This window comes from Schistocerca gregaria, chromosome X (assembly GCF_023897955.1).
Source record: "Schistocerca gregaria isolate iqSchGreg1 chromosome X, iqSchGreg1.2, whole genome shotgun sequence".
NCBI lineage: Eukaryota > Metazoa > Arthropoda > Insecta > Orthoptera > Acrididae > Schistocerca > Schistocerca gregaria.
The window spans coordinates 471,379,740-471,401,309 of record NC_064931.1 but is presented as its reverse complement, the minus strand read 5'-3'; the positions used below and the strand labels follow the sequence as shown (position 1 = coordinate 471,401,309).

At 41.9% G+C, this 21,570-nt stretch overlaps 1 protein-coding gene across 1 annotated transcript in view; it reads left to right on the top strand.

The window, feature by feature from the left end:
- LOC126298354 (cytochrome P450 4C1-like) overlaps positions 1-21,570 on the top strand; it is a 253,886-nt gene that overhangs the window by 77,820 nt on the left and 154,496 nt on the right. Inside the window, exon 2 of the mRNA XM_049989649.1 lies at positions 17,629-17,788. The gene's annotated coding sequence lies outside the window, so the exon portion shown is untranslated. The remainder of the gene's footprint in view (positions 1-17,628; positions 17,789-21,570) is intronic.

Below are 21,570 nucleotides of genomic sequence, written 5' to 3'. Positions count from 1 at the left end.
TCCTGGACCGACGGTTCCCAGAAACGTGTATTGGCAGCGGCAGAGTGTGCGTTGGTTTAATAAATTTGCCGCCCGAGAAATCTTCCTCTGCCGGTTTAAATACTCCTCATAAGAAAAATTGACATTATGGAAAAATATCTGTTTTGATGTCCCCTACAACCTCCCAGAGTTTGTCGGTTTAAATACTTTTCACCCTGTATATGTTCTTACATCTACCACTTTCGTACTGTTCGAATGATTCTTTGATCACTATTTTCTAGAATGTCCTGAATACAGCCACGAAGGTGGTTCGGTACTCTGCTAAGTACGTATTTTGTTCTCTTAAGGAAGCTGCAGATCTTCCGTAACTATGTTGATTTTTACAGAGGAGATATTCGTTCTGCAAAGTGTACTTAGGGCGTGAGCGTAAAATACGCTTCAATTACTCCCCAACAGACTGATATCAGTGGTATGTGTTTATAATTGTATCCAGCTGTCCTATGTGTGTGCATAGATGTCTGGCAACTTATCTTGCCGACAATCCCCGCTTGGCGTGAAGAGATGATACGTGCACGGCCTAAGCCTACAGTGATAATTCGAGGAATGTTGACAGAACGGACAGTGAACTCATTTGTGACTGGATGCTCAGTGCGGTCTACTGGGCTGCACTGAGTATTCTGGTCTACTTTTAGCTCCATTACACAGGTACGTAACGACTTCCTGTGGTCAAAATAACAATGAGAAAAAGCTTCTGAAAAAAACCCAATAACAATGCAAGTCATGATTGTAGTGTAAAATCTTTCTGAGTAGTTTATTCTAACACATCATATGGAATGTATCTCGCCTCAGCGTCACTGCAAAAAAAGGGCGCTGACGTTGACCTTGTGTTACATGTTGGCTGCTTTCTTATTATTTTTGACTATGACTAACGGCATATTAATTTTAAGAACTTGGGAATGGGATCATGTGGTCCCGAAACTGTGTTAAATAAATCTTGCATTTGGACTACTGGTGCGTCTTACTCTGTTCTGCCACAGGGGTTGCACAAATACACGGAAACATTGCGAAAAACATATTCTTGAACATAAATGCAGAAGCAAGCCAAGGTTGCAGGTTGAGCACTAACGGCAACTGCAATTATGTCGCAGCTTACTAAATTCGAACATAGGCAAATTGTTGGTCCTCGTATGACGGGTGCTTCCGTAACCAAAGGAGCTGAAGTATTTGGTGTTTCCAGGGGTTCCGTATCGAAGATTTATACCGCATACAGGGAAAAAGGAAAAACATTATCAGCTAATTCACAACTCGGATAAAAGTGGGTGATACGTGATCGTGACAGACGGTCATTGAAGATGATTGTGATGAAAAATAAGTGGCCTACAGCTGCAAAAGTCACTACAGAATTGAATGTCGCATACGCCAACGCTTTCAGCACCAAAAACACAGAAGCTGAGCTCCACAAGCAGGGAATTTCAGAGCGAGGCGGAACTTCAAATCCATTCATCAGTCGTGCAAATACCCGTAACATGAAAACGTGGTTCCGGAGCCATAAAATCTGGACTATGGAGGAACAGAAGAAAGTCATTTTGTTCTATGAATTTTCTTTCACATTATTTCCAACTACTGGCCGAATTTACGTCCCAAGAATGCTCATCAGGGGTTCTGTGATGATTTAGGCACCCATATCATGGAATTCCATGGGCGCCAAGATTATTCTGCAGGGTCACATTATGCCAAGGATTATGTGACCATTTCGGCTGATCTCGTCCATCCATTGGTACAATGTTTGTTCCAAGATAACAGGATCCCTGTTTACACAGCTCTCATCGTCCACGGTTGATTTTGTGAGGATGGGGATGAATTGTCGCATCTTGCCTGGCCACCAGTCACCATATCTTTACATAACTGAACGTTTGTGGCCTACTTTGGAGCGAAGGGCGCGCGATCGCTGTCCACCTACATAATAGTTACTTGAACTTGCAATTGCCGGCCGCGGTGGCCGTGCGGTTCTCGCGCTGCAGTCCGGAACCGCGGGGCTGCTACGGTCGCAGATTCGAATCCTGCCTCGGGCATGGGTGTGTGTGATGTCCTTAGGTTAGTTAGGTTTAAGTAGTTCTAAGTTCTAGGGGACTTATGACCTAAGATGTTGAGTCCCATAGTGCTCAGAGCCATTTGAACTTGCAATTGTTTTGCAGGGAGAATGCTATAAGATTCCCTCGAAAAAGATACGGGTCCTGTATTTATCCATTACGAGGGGACTAGAAGCTATTTTGAATGCCAACGGTTTTCCTACACCTTATTGGGCATGGTAATGAGTTGTGTTTTCAGTGTTTTCACATTTTTCCTACTTCTGTATTATCTCTGTCATGACAGTTACTCACACTCTTGGTTAAGAGTTCCTGAACGTTGAGACTGAAGTATGTTGGAACATCGTCCTGTTGGCAGATGTAATTCAGACTGTCACTCTATAGTTGCGGAGTGCTACACTTTTGCAGCACGTTCAGTTTCGTGTATTGTGTAATGAAATTTCTCGTGATGAAAAGGAGGTCATAAAAGGAAAAGCTGTGGCGCTACACAGCACATATTAACTTTTGTTAGGTCTCCGATATGCTGCATGAAACTGTGGGGATTTTTGTAGTTCTAGATTCGTTCATCCTAATTATTCACTGTACCATTGACCAAAAATAATAATTCATGACTAAACTCGAGTTCTCACGCAAACCACCTTTTTCCATAGGCTGTTGCAGTCGTGCAGCAAATTCCAAACGAACTGATGATACTGCTTTGTGTACGGGAAGCTGTCGAAGATGAGTGACTGTAAGAGGATACAAGATGACTTAGACAAAATTACTAATTGGTGTGATAAATGGCAGCTAGCTCTAAATGTAGAAAAATTCAAGTTAACGTGCATGTGTACAAAAGCAAACCCGTTTTGTTCGGATACAGAATTAGTAGTGTCCTGCTTGACATAATCACATCGGTGAAATATCTGAGAGTAACGTTGCAAAGCGATATGAACCGGAACGAGCATGTGAGGATTGTTGCAGGGAAGATCGACTTCGGGTTATTGTGGTAATTTTAGTATAGTGTGGTTCATCTGTAAAGGACACGGCATATGTGACGCTAGTGCGACCTATTGTTGAGTACTCCCCGAGTGTTTGGGAACCGCACAATGTGAGGTTGAAGGAAGACATGTACAAATAGAAACTCCCCATCGCATCCCCCTCAGATTTATTGATAAGAGGGCCCAGTGGACATGCCGTCAAAAACTAAACACAGGACCATCTTATCACTAAATCTGAGGGGGTACGATGGGGAATTTCCCTTGTAAGCAGTTCAGAGGCGGGCTGATAGATTTGTTACCGGTACGTTTGAACAACACGCAACAACTACGGCGATGCTTCGGGAAGTCAAATGGCAATCCCTGGAGGGAAGGCGACTTTCTTTTCGATGCACACTGTTGGGAAAATTTTGAAAACCGGCATTTGAAGCCGACTTAAGGACCAAAGAAATAAGATACCAGAAATTAGGGCTTCTACGGGGGTATGTAGACAGTCGCTTTTCCTTCGCTCTGTTTGTGAGTGGAACAGGAAAGGAAATGACTAGTAGCGGTACAAGGTGCCCTCCGCCACGCGCCACATGGTCGTTGCTGAGTGTGTATGTAGATGTAGAATTATTTCGTCCGTGGGCGTCATAGTTTGAAGCAGGAAGACGCTGGGAAGTTTCTGCTACAATATTTTGAGTTAGATTTAGCGAACTATGGGTAATAAAAATCTGCTCGTCGAATTCTGTAGGTTACGTGGTGAAGTAACTTAACTGTTTCTTCAATCACTCTCTGATTACTTCTAACGGAGTCATTATGTGGGGGAAAACTGAGCGCAAAACCGCTCAGTAGAGTAGGAAATTGTTGAATCTGTGTGAAAACTTATACAGCAGTGCCGCTCCTATCTTCAGACACATTGGTGGAAATGAAATTCAAGCCTGCGTAAGGTCTGCAGCGACTGTGCCTACCTTCACTAATCACTACAGGTGCTATTCGACATAAAGAAGCGAAAACTAGTGAATTAAAACAATTATTTAGTGTCTTCTCTATATAGCTGAAAATTTTTGAAATATAATTTAAATAAGCCCGCTTGAACAATAAATTCCAACCTTGAAACACCCCATTTCCTAGTCCGGCAGCCGGCCGCTGTGGCCGACCGGTTCTAGGCGCTACAGTCTGGAACCGTGCGACCGCTACGGTCGCAGGTTCGAATCCTGCCTCGGGCATGGACGTGTGTGATGTTCTTAGGTTAGTTAGGTTTAAGTAGTTGTAATGTCTGGGAGACTGATGACCTGAGATGCTCAGAGCCATTGGAGCTAGCCTAGTCCGGCTGCTAGCTGTTGTCTACAACAGGGTCGGGTATTGTAGGAAGAAGTCTTTCTTTAGCCTGGCACTGATGGTCCAGTCTTTCCCTAATCCTCCTAAAGGGGTTGTAGCCGGAGCCTACATGGTTGACTTACAGACAGAGTAATTCCTCCAAGACGGCCGGTAATTCCAATATCCGCTGCAGAAAAAGTTCTGGAAGTCCTACTAGGAATTATAACTTCACAGAAACCCTACTAGCGGGTGCAGGGAATGGCCTATGGAAATGGCTACATTCTGCTGTTGATTGTGACTGGCTGAATGGCCTAAATGTTAAATGATTTAGTGGGGCAGTCTGGAGCTCGCGCAATGGGGTAGTCAATCGGTAGTTCTCCTGTGTCATCGGGTCCTGCGCAATGCCGGAGATACCGCTTGTGTCGTTCGTGAAATTCTCTGTGTAATAAAAGTAACACGAGTGAATTTTGTTATGTACTGAAGTGTCCAAGTGATAATTATTCTCAAATGGTTCAAATGACTCTATGCACTATCGGACTTAACATCTGAGATCATCAATCCCCTAGACTTAGAACTACTTAAACCTAACTAACCTAAGGACATCACACACATCCATGCGCAAGGCAGGATTCGAACCTGCGACCGTAGCAGCAGCGCGGTTCCGGATTAAAGCGCCTCGAACCGCTCGGTCACTTCGGCCGGCCGGCGATAATTATTCTCACGGAAGTATATACATTGCTGAACAAAAGAAAGTGCCAGTCGGATGACTGCCTAAATTCGTATACATGCACACCGTCAGCGAGTATGTAACTGATTGGAGCTACATTCTCTGTGACAGAGAGAACGGCCACCAGAGTGATTAATGTTGTTCGTATTTATTGTTGTTAATAGGTCTGTTAAGGTATATAACAGGCATGATTAGCGTCAACTGCTGAATGATCACTGCTATGGACATGGAATTACCGTGTACTCGAGTGAGACACATACCACCATGTGGCATAGTTTGAAAGGGGTCTCATTGCGTGTCTCCATTTGGCCTACCGGTCAAAATGGTTCAAATGGCTCTGAGCACTATGGGACTTAAATTCAGAGGTCATCATTCCCCTAGAACTTAGAACTACTTAAACGTAACTAACCTAAGGACATCACACACATCCATGCGCGAGGCAGATTCGAACCTGCGACCATAGCGGTCGCGTGGTTCCAGACTGTAGCGCCTAGAACCGCTCGGCCACCTGGCCGGCTGGGTGACCGGTCGAATTGTGCAAAATCCAGATATGTGGGGCTTCGGGGCTTCCGGATGCAATAATGGCCCGATATTGGACTGCACGGGAGCATGAGGATAGGCTCACTCGTCCTCAAGGAGGGTCTACCAGGTTTGAACATTACATGGTAGGATCGTTGTATTGTGCACGAAGTACATTGTAATCCCTTCACGTCTACGCCTGCCATGCGATAACAAGTAATGGAACTCCTGCTATGTTCTGTGTTATTCTGCTCCATTGGTTGGCGACTAGCAGTAGCCAGACTAGGGAATACCGTGCCATGAGTTAACGATACAACACAAACGGCTGCGTTTGGAGCGGGTCCATGACCGGGAAGCATGGGCTGCGAATGAATGCGTCGCATTATGTTCAGCGATGAATCACGGTTCTGCACTACAACAAATGACTGTCGTAAGCGAATGTGACGCCGGCTTGCAGAGAGGTCTCACTCTTCAGTGTTTGGGGAGACATAGCTGTGGTTCTCCTGGCGCCATGGTGCGGGTAGCCGTCAGCTATGACTTCAGGTTGCGTCTGGTAGCGACTTGGAGACTCTGAAGGCATAACGGTACGTCACGGACATACTGCGTCTTCATGTGTTAGCTCTCATGTGACGTGGTGCCATTTTTCAACCGGACAGTGCTCGTCCACATATGGCACGTGTCTCTATGCTCCGTATGTACCATGTTGAGGTATTCCCGTGGCAACAAGATTACAGATCTGTTCCCGATATAACATATGTGGACCCAGCTCAGACGCCAACTCTGTCCCTGTACCAGTATCCAGGATATCAAGGATAAGTGAAAACGGTTATAAGCCAGCATGCCTCAACAGAGGACACAACGGCTTTGTCACGTTCTTCCCACATCAGAACATGCATCCAAGCCAGAGGAGATGCAACGCCATACTGTTAGGTGGGCTCATACTCCCAAGTTCATTGCAAATTTGACCCGAATTTGTAATCAGTGAAATGACTTCATATACCCTCTCAACCTGTTAACTTTGATTTCGTTTCTTCATCCTCTTCCCTGTACTTCACTGTATATGTTATGCAGTAAATTTTTCCCCCCAGCCTTTTAGAAATCTAATTGATACGGTTTTCTCAGTTTGATATCAAGATTTCTTGGATTATTTAAGAATCAACGGCTCTGTCGTTCAGAGTAAAATTCAGTTATTCTGCAGTTTGAGTCCACAGTACTTGTTTCATAATTGTGTAACCTATCGCGGTATTACATAAATCACCCAAAACCTGTTTTTGTCTTCCTAGGGAGTATATCACCTTCACTTGTTGCTGATAAGCTGAGATTGGGTTTCAGACTTCAAACGAAATATTAAGTCAAATATGTTGTTATAAAGTACCATCTCTAGGAAGTTGAAATTATTTTGACGCTTCTTTAATTTGTACAAAGAAAAGATTTTTTTGTACGGTAAGATCCTATGGGACCAGACTGCTGTGGTCTTCGGTCCCCAAGGTTACACACTACTTAATCTAACTTGAGCTAAGGACGACACACACACACACACACACACACACACACACACACACACACACACGCACGCACACACACACACACACACACACACACACACACACACACACACGCACACACACACACACACACACACACTCATGCCCGAAGGAGGACTCGAACCTCCGACGGGGGCAGCCACGCGAACCGTGACAAGGCGCCAAGACCACGCGGCTACCCAGCGTGGCAGCAAAGACTTACTGCAATTATTACGCAGCATATCGTCGTTTCGATTTCCATACTCTGTTGACACAAAAATTCAGAGTGCGTCATTTGAAACGCTATAGTTTCTTTTGGATTATTCAGGCCGCTGGATGTGCCGGAAACTACTGTTCTAGATCAGCTGATAAAGTGATAAGAAACGCATCGTTGTCTTTATAATCCCACGTTTTACCGCCGTAGTTCAAGGTTTGCTTTTAAGATAAGATAACTTTGCGGTGATGTAGGCTCTGGGAAACTAATGCCGCTCCTGATCTTTACCTGTGCGACAAACCTTAATCACGCCGCCTTCTGTGAAGTCGTGGAAGCGCTTCATAGCGAAGACGTAGCGGATTAGGTACGAATTTGAATTTTTTAATGAGCATTAAGTATTTGTATACTCCTTACGCGCAGGACTGAGACTTGTGTTTGCTGCTAGTTAATTAAATAATGAGCACGCGTAAGCATGGAGGTGAATGACCACATCACAAGTGAGCTGGTTGTATGGCCTGGCCTAGTATAAAAACGCCATGTAGAAAAAAAATAAGAAGAAAGAAGGAACAATGGAACCATGGTAATATCTTTTTCAGATTTCTGATGACAATAACTACACTTCATATTACATTCAGTAATAACTGGAAAAGTTCCACAATTTTCTCCTTAAGCAGGGATTACAGCAGGACTAGATCACAGTTCGTTAACTGACGCCATGGGGATGTGAGTTTTATAGATGTCTAGTCAATGTCATATTTGTTGGCGATGAATCTGAGAAGAAACATAAGGGTAATTACAGTTGTACTTTATACAATTACCCTTTGACAAGATCGCATTGCAGGAAGGTCAGCCGTTGATTCAGAATAACGTTTTCGATATGTCGTCGTTTGGCAGTAGAGCCTTTATTTTCTTACAGGACATACTAGTCACACTTCCACTCTGTGATACTGACACTGAATTTACATTGCGGTGAAAAGTGATCTTAGTATTAGATGTGGTACGTAAAGGAGTTGCTGGTTCTATTTACACTTGTCAGCAATAATCGTAGATTTCAGAGGTGTTCTCCGTGTTTCTTTGGATAAAGTACGTACAGCGTGGTTCCACTCAGAAATAATGAGATATGAGAAGTAATGCTACAAGTCTTTGTTTTTAAATATTACATCATTTTGTGTCTCTTTCGCTTATTGATGGTGACTGTCGGACTTTCATCTATTCCCAAAACATCTCACAGGAATAGAATCACAACAGATGTTATAATAGTAATACCATTACCGCAGGAGTGTGACACTAGTTCATGTTGCAACATGATACAATCAAGAATCCATACCTCTTCGTAAAGCCGGCCGCGGTGGTCAAGCGGTTCTAGGCGCTTCAGTCGGGAACCGAGCGACTGCTACGGTCGCAGGTTCGAATCCTCCCTCGGGCATGGATGTGTGTGATGTTCTTAGGCTAGTTAGGTTTAAGTAGTTCTAAGTTCTAGGAAACTGATGACCTCAGATGTTATGTCCCATAGTGCTCAGAGCCATTTTGAACCTCTTCGTAAGTGACTGAATACAGCTGTGTATGGATACCTGGAAAACCACATCAAATAATCCAAATGGCAATGCAGATGCTCAAACATACGGTAGACAAGTTACTATGAGCAGTGCGAAATGAACTAGTGCTGGAGCTAAGCAGTAGCTATGAAGTAATAGCGACAGAGGCAGCTAGCGGCGGCGTGCGGATAGGACAAAATGTTTATTATCTAATAAACTGTTCTAACACTGTAATGTTTTAATGATAAAGTATGTAATAGTAACTAAAATGTACTGAAATCACCTACTGGTAGTAACCAACCAAAGAACAATTAAAATAAGAACAGGCTGCATAAGGTTTACCGCCACATTCGTCGTGATCTGCAAGATCATACTCAGGTTACACTTTCAAACGCTACCTATCGAAACGAATATTGATCCATCTCCCGGATGTTGAACTTCGCCGTGACAAATATCCTTCCTTCCAACTGTAACCTGGACTAGTCTCCCCTCCCCCCAAGGCCCCCCTTTTCCATTCCCGTCCTTCTCACCGAGCGGATTTTCCTCCTTCCCCTCCCCCCTCCCCCCCTCCGAGTCCCTACACTTCATCCTCACCTCTTTCCCTCCCTCGCCCTCTTCGGCGCGCCCCCCGCCAGTCTCCCTCCCTCACTTCTTACGTTCTCCCTCATCTCCTTGCGCCTGGCAGATCCTCCATTTTGATCATCGTCATCAGTGTGCTACGACAGTGTTGTGTTTGGTGCTGTTCTCCTGTGTGTCGAGAGGTGTGCTTTTAATTGTGTGCTGGACTTGTACGTAGTGTTACTGTGAGGGGTGGTTATGTGGTACGCCGTCTATAGATACTTTTATGCTCCGGTCATACTTCGCCTTGTGTTCTTTTAATTGTCTCAGTGTGTGGTTTTTTGTGCTCAATACATTTAAAGTTTTTGTCTCCATTTACGGTCGCCCCCTTTTTGTCTGTCCTCGTCCATTATGTTTCCCCTTTTTTATATTATTGTGCGCCATATTTTCTCCTTTCACTTTTAAATGTCTTCTGCTGTATCATTATTGTCTTTTGGCTGAAGAGCAGCGCATTTGCTGCCGCCAGCCCGCCCCGGATGGGGAATTGAAATTTGATAAAGAAAAAAAAAGAATGTTGAGAATAAGTAATATAGTAAATGAACAGCACAAAATAACAAACTGTATAAGAAAAGAGCGCCATATATGGCGTTGTTCGGGGTACATGTCCTGGTTGCAGTTCAAAGCGCAAACAGGTGAAACAGATTTTAAACAGTGACGAGAACAGAAGTTTAATATACAGCAGAAACACTCTCCCTCAAGAACAAAGGACTACTAGATGAGCTCGAGAAGAAGGAAAGAGTAATTCTCAGGAAGATTCTTGGTGGACACAAAAAAATGGTGAAAAACGGGTAAAGATGAGCGGTGAGAAGATCTACAAATTTATTAAACCAGTGACAACGGAAATGAGAAAGAGAAGGCTGATGTCCTTTGCTCATCTGGTGAGAATGGATAACGGCAGATTAACGAAGAAAATTTTCAATATAATTCAAGAGAGGAAAACACCCAACTCTCCGTTGCAAGGAATAAAGAAAGACCTCAGTGAACTTGGACTTACAGAAATGGACGCAATGAATAGGGACAAGTACAGAAAGGCAGTAACTGAATTCGAGGTTTTTCAGAAGGCTCCAAAACCGAAGTCCAACAGAAAACTAACATCTGAATATCTGGCAAAAGTGGCAGCAGGCAGAAGAGCAGCCCGAGAGAAGAGAGAAAGAAAAGTGAACATGAAACAAAATTTTTAATGTGGTCCTTATCTGGACAATTCATGTAAGTAAATAAATAAGTAATAATAAAATAGTAAACTATGTTAGCTGACTTGTAATCAGTAGAGGCCACTATAAACTCTGTGTGCAAAGGTCCAAATGACTATTCTACAATAAAACCATTATTTTCATTACAACTCTACGTTTATTAAAACACAATGGCAAATGTAGTTTGTTCACTTTGGACTAACATTGACCCAGTATCCATTAGCTAAAGAAGTTCACAAAAATGTGTAGCTCAAAATGCGTGTGAATTCCTAATGGATCAAACAGCTGAGGTCATCGGTCCCTAGACTAACATACTACTTAAAATAACGTACGCTAAGAACAACAAACACACCCATGACCAAGGGAGGACTCGAACCTCAGACGGGAGGGCCGCGCAAACTGTGACATGGCGCCTCAAACCACGTGGCTATTTGTAGCTCCACATATGGCTTTGTACGTATGTTACATACCCTAGTCAAACAATTTATTAAAATACGAATTAAAAACAAGCTGTGTATTCCGTCACAGATGTTGACACAAAGCCTCTTTGGGTACTCTATAGGTAAATTCAGTATCTATACATGCGTTGTAATTCTGTATAAGTCCCGCACTACATAATAAGATGTACAGTATGTGACACCAAGCGCGTGGTTGCGTATGGCATTATCATGGACATTTGCCGCCGACTGTAACATCGTGGAACTGTTAATGAATACTATGAAGGTATTTAATTCAAATTTTATAATAATTATAATTTACAGCAGCAGCATGACGGGCATGACGGTTACAATCTCCGAATACAGGTTCTCCAAATGTCCCCAGCAGAGTTTCTCAAGAAGGCCGTCTTTGTGCCACAGATTGCCATTTAAGTTCTCTTAGTATTTCTATAACACCAAAATGTTAAGATGCTGGCAGCGCACCTCTCAATTCGATTCCTTTCGTGATACACATTTGGTATGGACTCCGGAATGGGTCGGTCTAGCATGTTGTGTGCGATTTCGTTAGCAGACGCAGTGAACTTTCCCAGAATCCTTCACACAAACCTAAGTCTTCCATTCGACTTCACTAATATTGATTTTACGTGATTGTCTCAGTTCATACCACTTCTTAGTATTACCTCTATACACTGTGATGACAAACGTCAAGGGATAGCGATATGTACATGAACAAACGGCGGTAATACGGCGTACACAATATATAAAAGGGCAGTGCATTGGAGGAGCTGTCATTTGTACTCAGTGTGGTATATGCGAAAAAGTGTTCGACGTGATTATGGCTGCATGACGGGAATTAACAGACTGAATGCAGAATGATAGTTGGAGCTAGACGTCAGAGACATTCCATCTTGAAAATCGTTAGTGTATTCAGTATTCCGAGATACACAGTGTCAAGAGTTTTCCGAGGATACCAAACTTCAGGCATCATCTGTCACCAAGGACAACGCAGTGGCCTACGGTCTTCAATTAACGGCCGAGTGCAGCGCCGTTTGCGTAAAGTTTACAGTGCTAACATGCAAGCAACAGTGCGTGAAATAACCACAAAAATCAACGTGAGACGTACGACGAATGTATCCGTTAAGACAACGCGGCAAGATTTGGCGTTAATGGGCTATGGAAACAGACGATCGACGCGAGTGCCTTTGCTAACAGCCGAACATCGCATGTAACGCTTCTCCTGGGCTCCTGACCGTATCTATTGGACCCTAGACGACTGGAAAATCGTGGCCTGGTCAGATGAGTCTCGATTTCAGTTGGTAAGAACTGACTGCAGTGTTCGAGTATGGCGCAGGCCCCACGAAGCCATTGATTCTAGTTGGCAACAAGCCACTATGCAAGCTGGTCTATGCTGTGTTTACATGGAATGGACTGGGTCCTCCGGTCCAACTGAAGCGATCATTGACTGTAAATGGTTATTTTCGGCTATTTGGAGACCATCTGCAGCCATTCATGCATTCATGGATGTCATGTCACACACACCTGTGGTGTTTTTATGGATGAAATTGCGGCATGTTACCGGGCCAAAATTGTTCGTGACTGGTATGAAGAGTATTGTGGAGAATTCTAGCGAATTATTTGGCCACCCGGATCGCCCGACATGGACCATAATCGAGAGGTCAGTCCACGCACGAAGTACTGCACTGCCAACGTTTTCGTAGTTATGGACGGGTATAGCTACTGCTCAGTATTTCTGCAAGGAACTTCCAAAGACTTGTTGAGCCCATGCCACCTCGAGTTGCTTCACTATGTTGGGCATAAGGAGAACTTATATTAGTAGGTATTTCATGACTTTTGTCGCCTCAGTGTGTACGTATACACTGTAACATGCTCAAGATGTTATCCACTAATGTTGTAGTCGGGTACTACCTGGCACTTCCTCTTTGCTAGATAAATTATGTTATATCTGTTCGCATTAAAGGAGAACTGCCATTCATAACACCAAATGTAAATTTTTTTTCGAATCTTTCTGCTATTCGTTACGAGTATCCAATGAAGATACTTTCCTGTACATTACAACATCTCAGCGAACAATCTTAAAGTGGCGCTCATCCTGTTCGAAAAATAATTTGTTTATATTATATATGATTGACAGCACTCACGTATGGGGGCAGTCTAGAGTATTATGAAATACAAGAGTATGAATGCGAGAGCCGCTATCGCTAATTATGATTTTATTTTTGGTGAGCGGTTTCGGCAAATCTAAGTTGCCATCATCGCATCTGTAAAGCATACAGATCGAAAATACAAGCATAATCGAGTCAGATATAATAGAGTGGGGTACACATTTACACAACTTGGACATACAACATATCTTATGCAAATACACCTCAACAAATCCCCATCATATGTGCAATATATAGTGGCAAGTCATATCACGTCATTCCAGGGACATGAATAAAGTGATACATTGGCAGTAATGCAACAACATTTACATAAAATACCATGCGTGCTGCACCAACTGCACAAGTTCATAATCACACAAAGATGAGAGACGACAGAGAATGACAAGTCAAAGGTAAAGCCGTTACGAACTAACACCAGGTGGCACTGCAGTAGTAAACAAACCGAAATACAGTCGTAACATAGAAAGCATCAAGAAGAAGTTGGCATCCAAGAAGTACACAAAAAATGAATTATACATAATCCAGACCACATATTGTAGCAACTAAATTCCTTTTATAAATCTTTTTTATTTATTTTTTATTTTACAGTTCCAATAACACTGTAAAAGAAAGTATTTTATATCAACTGCACTAACCTACTACATATATAGTCAAAACAGCTATGAGGCAAGTACAGTGTGGAAAATATATCGCCACTGAATAAGCTTACAGAAGATCACTCGATGTATAGGTGATAAGAATACAGAAACAATGAGCGAATTACAAGTCACGATGTATGTAGATAACAAAAGGGATCAACTAAAATTCTGCATTCTTAAATTATCAGATATGATCACATTATTGTAGACCGACGACAGTACGACACTAGGTCTAGGTGCTTCCATAACATGGTGGTCGTGGTCTACGTTTGGTGTAACAAATTAGTAGTATAAGACCAAAATTTTGTAATGAATAGTGTATGCAAATTGTTTGCAATATAATTATGTAAGTACAGTATTATGGTAACCGCGATTAAATTATGTACAGACTTTACAAAACAACCGTAAACGGAAATGGTAGCTCAAGGTCTAGGTGTAGAATGTATATAGAGCTATTAGCACAGAGAAGGATGTCAGTAACGTGAAGTATACTGATATCATGTAGAGGATTACAGTGTTCAATTGACATAATATCAGAGAAAGGGAACACTTAATATTGTAAAAGGGTGCATAGTACAACGGAAGGTTGTGGTGTTAACGTAACATGGAGCTCGAAGTCTAATTTTGGTGACATGAACATCTAATATATGGCCAGGAAATACTTACTGAGTAATTTGAGTAATTTGAAAATACTGATATAAGTACAGTATGTCATCTACATATATACGGAGTGAACATTAATAAAACCGAAAAACTGCAGGGACGGATTCCTGACTGGAAACGGAGGGAAAAAGGTGATACAAATATGTTTTCAGAAATGGGCGCTGTGCGTGCAGTGACAACAAATCGTCTCGGGACACAGTACAGAGTTGCACTGCATCCACGTCACAACAGATGTTCAAAGTGGCCTCCATGGGATTGCAGGTGAGAGGGATAGTAGAGGTTGTCAGCCAGGATACACAAAATCTTACTTCAGCTTACGACAATGTCCGCGGGACACTTGCCTAGAGCATGTATTAGGTAGGTTTCGTCTCAGTGACCTGTAAAACCCGCTCCTCCAAATCTGGTGTAGCGCAGTCCGGCGCCTCCTTGCACATTCGTCTATCTGAAAGGACTCATGGTCACACAAACTCCCAAAAAGAGCTTGAAATATTGTTTGATATGCTTGGTGTCTGAGGGGGTACTTGTTTTGGTATAGCCGTGCTGCCTCTCGACCGTTCTCATCTGCTTGGCCGTGCACAAACACCATCTCGGCTTGTTCCCGGCGGAAATATCATATCATTCTGCTGCTTACAGTACGCTGCGTAAGCCACACGCCCTACAGCACACAAGTAACACACGGCACGTGGTCAGAGGAACTGTCATTCGTCAGCTCCATCTATGGTGGCAACGATGCATTTCCGAACACATGTTGATACGACCTTTTTTCCTCCGTTTCCAGCTAGGAATCCATTCCTGCAGTTTGTCGGTTTTATTAATCTTCACCTTGTTCATTGTTTCTCTATTCTTATCACGTAAACATCGAGTCAACTACTGCAACCTCATTCAAAGGCGATATATTTTTCACATTGTACTTGCTTCACAACTCTTTTGACAATAATGTGCAGTAAGTTGGTACAGTTGATATAAAGTACTTTCTTTTAAATTGTTATCATAATTGTAAACCTCAAAAACTAATTTTTATAAAAGGAATTTTGTTACGTATTCCATTATCTGGTCTCGATTACCTGGTCTGTGTAATTACATACAGAATTGTATATATTGCATTATTTTGTGTTCTTCTTGTATGTAACTTCTTCCTGATGCTTTCTGTGTTATGACTATATTTCGGTATGTTTATTACTGCAGTGCCATCTGCTAGTAGTTGGGAACATCATTGCTTTTGACTTGTGACTCTCAGTCGTCTTTCACCTGTTGCGTGAATATAAGCCTTTGGAGTGTGTGCAACGTGCGTGATATTTTATGTAAATCTTATTGTATTATTGACAAGTCGTCGTCGTCCCCGCCCCCCTCCCTCCCCCACCCACCCCCCTACAGCTGAGTGGTCAGCGTGACGGATTGCCGTCCTACGGACCCGGCTTCGATTCCCGGCTGGGTCGGGATTTTCTCCGCTCGAGGACTAGGTGTTGTGCTGTCTTCATCATAATTTCGTCCCCATCCGGCGCGCAGGTCGCCCAATGTGGCGTCGAATATAATAGACACGCATCAAAGCGGCCGGACCTGCCTCGCAAGGGGCCTCCCAGCCAATGATATTAAACGCTCATTTCCATTCATTTCCATTGACATGGCGATGTATCACTTTCTTCATATTCTTGGAGTGACCTGATACGATTTGACACTATATATGCACATATGATGGAGATTTATTCAGGTATATTTGCATAAGATATACTGATATATCCATGTTGTGTAAATATGTAAATTATTTCAATTTGTAAATTCTGCTTGTATTTTCCATCTATAGGTTTTACAGATCCGATGATGGCAACCTAGATTTGTCGAAACCAGTCGTCAAAAGGAAAATTATAATTAGTGGTCTGGGCTATTGAAAATTGTTTCCTCTGTATTTCAGTTATGTATATAGAACATTATAGCTGCTATTGTTCTTTTAGGGGCATGTTACTTTCGGTTATGTGTAACATTCGCCTTTCTGTGTGAAGTACAGGATTCTTTCAGTCAAATATTTCTCGACCCAGTCACATATTTCAGAAGATACCCCGTATGACCGTATCTTGATAGATTAGTAGACAATATGGTAAAGTGCAGGACTTTCGGAAATCTAGGTAATCCGAATCGACCTGTCGTTAACAACACGTCGAGTATAAATGTTTTACACAAGTGTTTTTTTTCCTGAATCAGTGTCGATTCCTTGATAGATTGTCTTCCTCCGTGAAAGTGATAATGTTTTAGCTTAGAACATGCTATAGGATCCTGCCACAGACGAACGTCAGTGACATTGGTCTGTAGTTCTGTAAGTCAATTACCTTTTTTGGAAACATGAATGACCTGCGCTGTTTTCACGTCATACGGGGCCATACGTTGTGCAATATATTCTAGATAAATATGAGCCAGGAAAGGAACTAATTTTGCAGCCTATTCATTCTAAGATCTGTCTTGTTTACTATAGGTAGTCACAACTGCTTTTAAATTACGAGGCTACTAATAACGGTATCTGTCATTTGTGATGCTGTGCAACGATCAGATATTGGTACGGTTTTGTCTGCCTGAATACATTTTAAATGCGTAATTTACAGTTTTTGCTTTCCGTCTGCTGCCTTCTGTTTTAATGTCAGACGGATTCACGAGAGAATGAATGGAAGTTTTGGATTTTAACTCATTGTCATTCTTAAATATGATCGACTTTTCTCTATCAGTTTAACCTCGTTCTCTTTTGTAGCGTGAAAGTAGTAGTCTCGCAGCACCCTTCGAATAGTACCATCAAACGGGGTGGTATTTACTATTCTTTACTGCTGTAATTGGAGTGTACTTATTCAGACAGTTATAACAGTAATTGTTTTGCTTTTACCAGATCTAAATTAAGTGTCCTGGTTCCGTCCTTTATGTAAGTTTATAGTGACTGTATTATTTCTATCGAACTCAAGTGCTTTCCTAGCTTTCTTGATTACCTTCGATGCTAAAAGTTACAGAAGAAAGAAAAACGTGAGATGCAAAAATTTTGCATTGTCACCGTTTCATTCTTTACAGCTCTTGGCACGTTCGAAGATAACAGGAGAGCGTTATCGGAGATCTGCTGAAGCGGGGAAGGGACAACAGCTGCCAGTCCCAGTTGCGGAAGTTGGGAGTTGCAAGCGGACACCACGCGCTGTCACACCTCAGCGACTCCGGGCCACAGGTATTCCCACAGGTAAACTGAGGCACAACCTCCATCTACATCACTTTTTCATAGATAAAGTAGTGGTAAATTTGTTGATACATGCTTCACCTGTTCGTTCAGTTTCTATGGTCATGTGATATAGAAAATTTATTTTTTGTCCACTTTTTTCCTTGAAAGTTCTACATAAAGATTTGCAAACCATTGTCTCTCAAAATGAACTGAATCGACGTTTTTTGTGATATAGCAGGCAGTCTGTTCAAGCAATGAAGTTCTCGACTAACGAATACTAGGGAGCTGAGAAGACTGCTTTGAAACGAAGACCATCAAATGATGTGTCTGGAATGCCCAACTGCTCTTCCAAGCTCATCCGACCTGTTGTTAAGTTGATGCCATGTCGATCTGCGGCAATGCATCTAGCTAGCGGGAGTCCTAGACGGTATTATCTACCAACCTCGTGATTTTTGTTCAACCACTGCATGCTTTTTGACTTCCTACGTCGATGTCGTTGCGTTAAGAATAATCAAGCCTGATTAGAAAAAAAGGACTCACCCTGTAGTTCCAACTAACAACGACTGTTTGTGCCTTGAGTCGTCGAATTCTGAAATACGTTTTTCAGTTAGCACTCCTAGTGCAACCATTTCTCCTAGCTCGGTTATTAATTCGTTTTTTTATGTTAATTACCAGGAAACCTCTACACTGATTCTGTGAAGAATCGATCTTCCATGTATGAAACAGCTTCAGACGTCTGACTACTTTACAAATGAATTAATGTGTGAAATATTTGAAGTTACGAAGCCAAACGATAAAAAGTTGGAATAAGGTTTGAAATTATATTTAAAGTTTGTTGGATGTCAACCTTATTATCAAACACTAGACGAGTATTTTCGGGGAATTTTGCGCTCCGTTTTAAGAAAAGCAGGTTTTTTACGCATTTCAATGTTTACGACATCATGACAAATACAACAACTATGGGTCGTACAGTGACATAATTTGCAGGTACATTCTGAGGTATAATGGACGCTGTCTGAAGAATATATGGCGGATAGGGTTACCAGTAAATAAGTAGTAAATTAAAATGTCGTGCCTGATGCTGAAGTTTTACTGCATGAACAGCGAATATGTAGTAAGTTGGTGACTATTTTCCTTTCAGCGTTTTGCCAGGGCTTTCAGGGAGAAAAACTTTCGAAAGTGTTAGAAATTATGTGTAATGTTTGTTTGAAGTCCCTAAGAGCTTTCATTCTCAAATACTGGATGCATATAGCTGGGTAATTGTGGGCCATGAGCTATGCTGCCTCAAAACATACACAGTTTCTAATTGTAATTCTTGTCTTATTGTGTTAAACCTTTAACGTAAGATTATACCTCTTAATCAGTATGTTATTTTTAAAGTTAATCAATAATTATGTGAAAGCCTGAAAATCAAATCTGTGTTCCCCTGGAAGCCGTTACACAGGTAACCTCGTCTGTGCACCATGAAACCCGTTAGCCGTTTAGTACTATAGATTATTGTGAATCGAAGCGAAGTAAATCTGATCCCAACTCGAACGCTGGTCTTAGCACCGCAGTGCTTTACTAGTTGTGGCCTTACTAACCTTCCGTTCATTTCACCTTTGATGAACTGAGTAACTGAAATAGTTATGTGGTAACGTCCAGTTTAACGTGGACTCTTAATAATTTTTAACATCAAGAAATCATTTCCAGAGTAGTAGCTGATAGGATTGACTTAGTATCGAAACTCACCACTTTGTAGTTGTAGTATGGCATTTATCCGTTTATACTACGAATTTTATGTCAGATCAAAACAAGTGTCGACACACTAAAAATCTTGTCTATGGAACTGTGAAATCTCTGCAGGTACACCACTATTTAAAAACGTTTAGATGCTTTAAAAAGCGGAAGTTAATCATCAAATTTCAAAAATATGAATCACTTGTATTTAACTGATAGACCTATGAACCACTTTGGGCCAGTGTCTATAAAGTAATTATTTCTGTAATCATGGCTATATTTTATGAAGATAGGAGGTGCAATGTTTAAGACACTGGATTATCACTTGTGGAGATAAGTTCTAATTCCCGTCTCATTAGGCAGATTTACATTTTCGGTAACGTACCTACAACTTTTAAGACGAATAGAATAGTTCCTAGTATGAAGCAGCAATCGACTCTATTAGGTTCCTTTCGGGTAAGAAATGGTAGCATTATAATGAGGACGATGGAGGGGGGGGGGGGGGTAAGAGGGGGAGGGGGAAAGGCGAAGGGAGCAATGATCAGGCATTCTCTTGCGGTAAACATTCTGCATTCTGCAGGGTATTTGAACGCCGACCCTAACATTGCACTACAGTGCTACGTCTCACAGCCAAAGAATGCCGTAGGAACGAACTACAGTGTTCGACAAGGAACAAATTGCCATCCTATTTGTTATATCTTCTTACCGTGATCAACTGAAATTCACATGAAATGAGCAACACAAGCTACTATGTAACTCGTTTCTCTTGTGTAGATGACACAGCTAACTTCGTTTCATGGCGTGATATGACAGCCTTCCTCTGAAGGTCAGCACCACCGTCATACACCTCCCAATTATTCTTGTATTTCCTTTTTCCTTGAACACCGGAGTACACGCTCATTATTGCACAGTCTGCTGAAGCCTTTGTTCATCTTTCTTTTGATTCTGCAGCTGTATTCCAGTTCGGGTGAAGAAGGGTCAAGTCTTCGCCCAGCCATCCAACGTTTCACTAAGGATCACAAATTCACCTCTGTAGAGTTTCCTCCATTCTTCTCCATCTAAACCTGCATCATATCTCTAATGACTTCGCTGTTGATAAGATTATAGACTCTAGTCCCCCTACAATCCATGTGACACAACTCTCAAAACAATGCTATGATCGAGAAGAAATCAATTTTACTTCAGTTAACCCTTAAAGGAATTTAAACTGCAAAGTAGGTTTCGTAATCAGCTGAATATTGTGAGACTACTGTCCTCCTGTTGAGGGTTTCTAGCATTTTTTCCCCACTGCTTGATTCAGAAGTATACAGATATTTAAAATTTTTTGTCTCCTTCAGCACTATTATACCACCCTCTATAGGATAAAATTGAAAATCTAACAGCAAAATACTCGCATAAACTACACATTCTGAAACGTATATTAAGCTTAGAAACTCGAAATACATCTGATACCGATTTGGCGAGCTACTATGAGATGATAAGTAAACTTGATGAAGTTGAAATGTGATGTGTATAGCGATGCCATGAACTTGAAGTCCCTTCCTCTAAGCAGTTTTACTGAAAGAGGTGGTTAAGACACTGGATTGGCCTTTAAAATCCCCTTTAGGTCGTCCGTATTTAGATTTCCTTAGTTACACTAAATCGCTTAAGCTGAATAAGATGGTTGTTTTGATAAAGCTTCAGATGATTCCTTTGCACATCCCTGTCCCCTTGAGCTAATGCACCGACTGTTACAAGCTCTAACCTCTGGCTTTATGCTATTTGAAATATCGATCTAAACATGTCTTCTTATGTCCTGAAGTGTTCAGATATGTTCTTGCATTTTTGAGGGTGGTTCTGAGAGTGATATTGTTGTAGTTGACCTGTAATGGTTGTCACAACAAATGTATTAGTTGCTTTTCTTTATTTCCTAGATGGGATTTTATACATCTGCGGAGTGCGTTGAATTCGTATATTAACTACGTTACTTCTCGTCTCTATTTTCTTCCGTTAAAAGCATAGGTGAGACAAACATCGCACTTCCGTTGTTACTTACACGGGATTGTCCCAACAGTAAACGGCGACAATAAAGCAAAAGCCAAAGT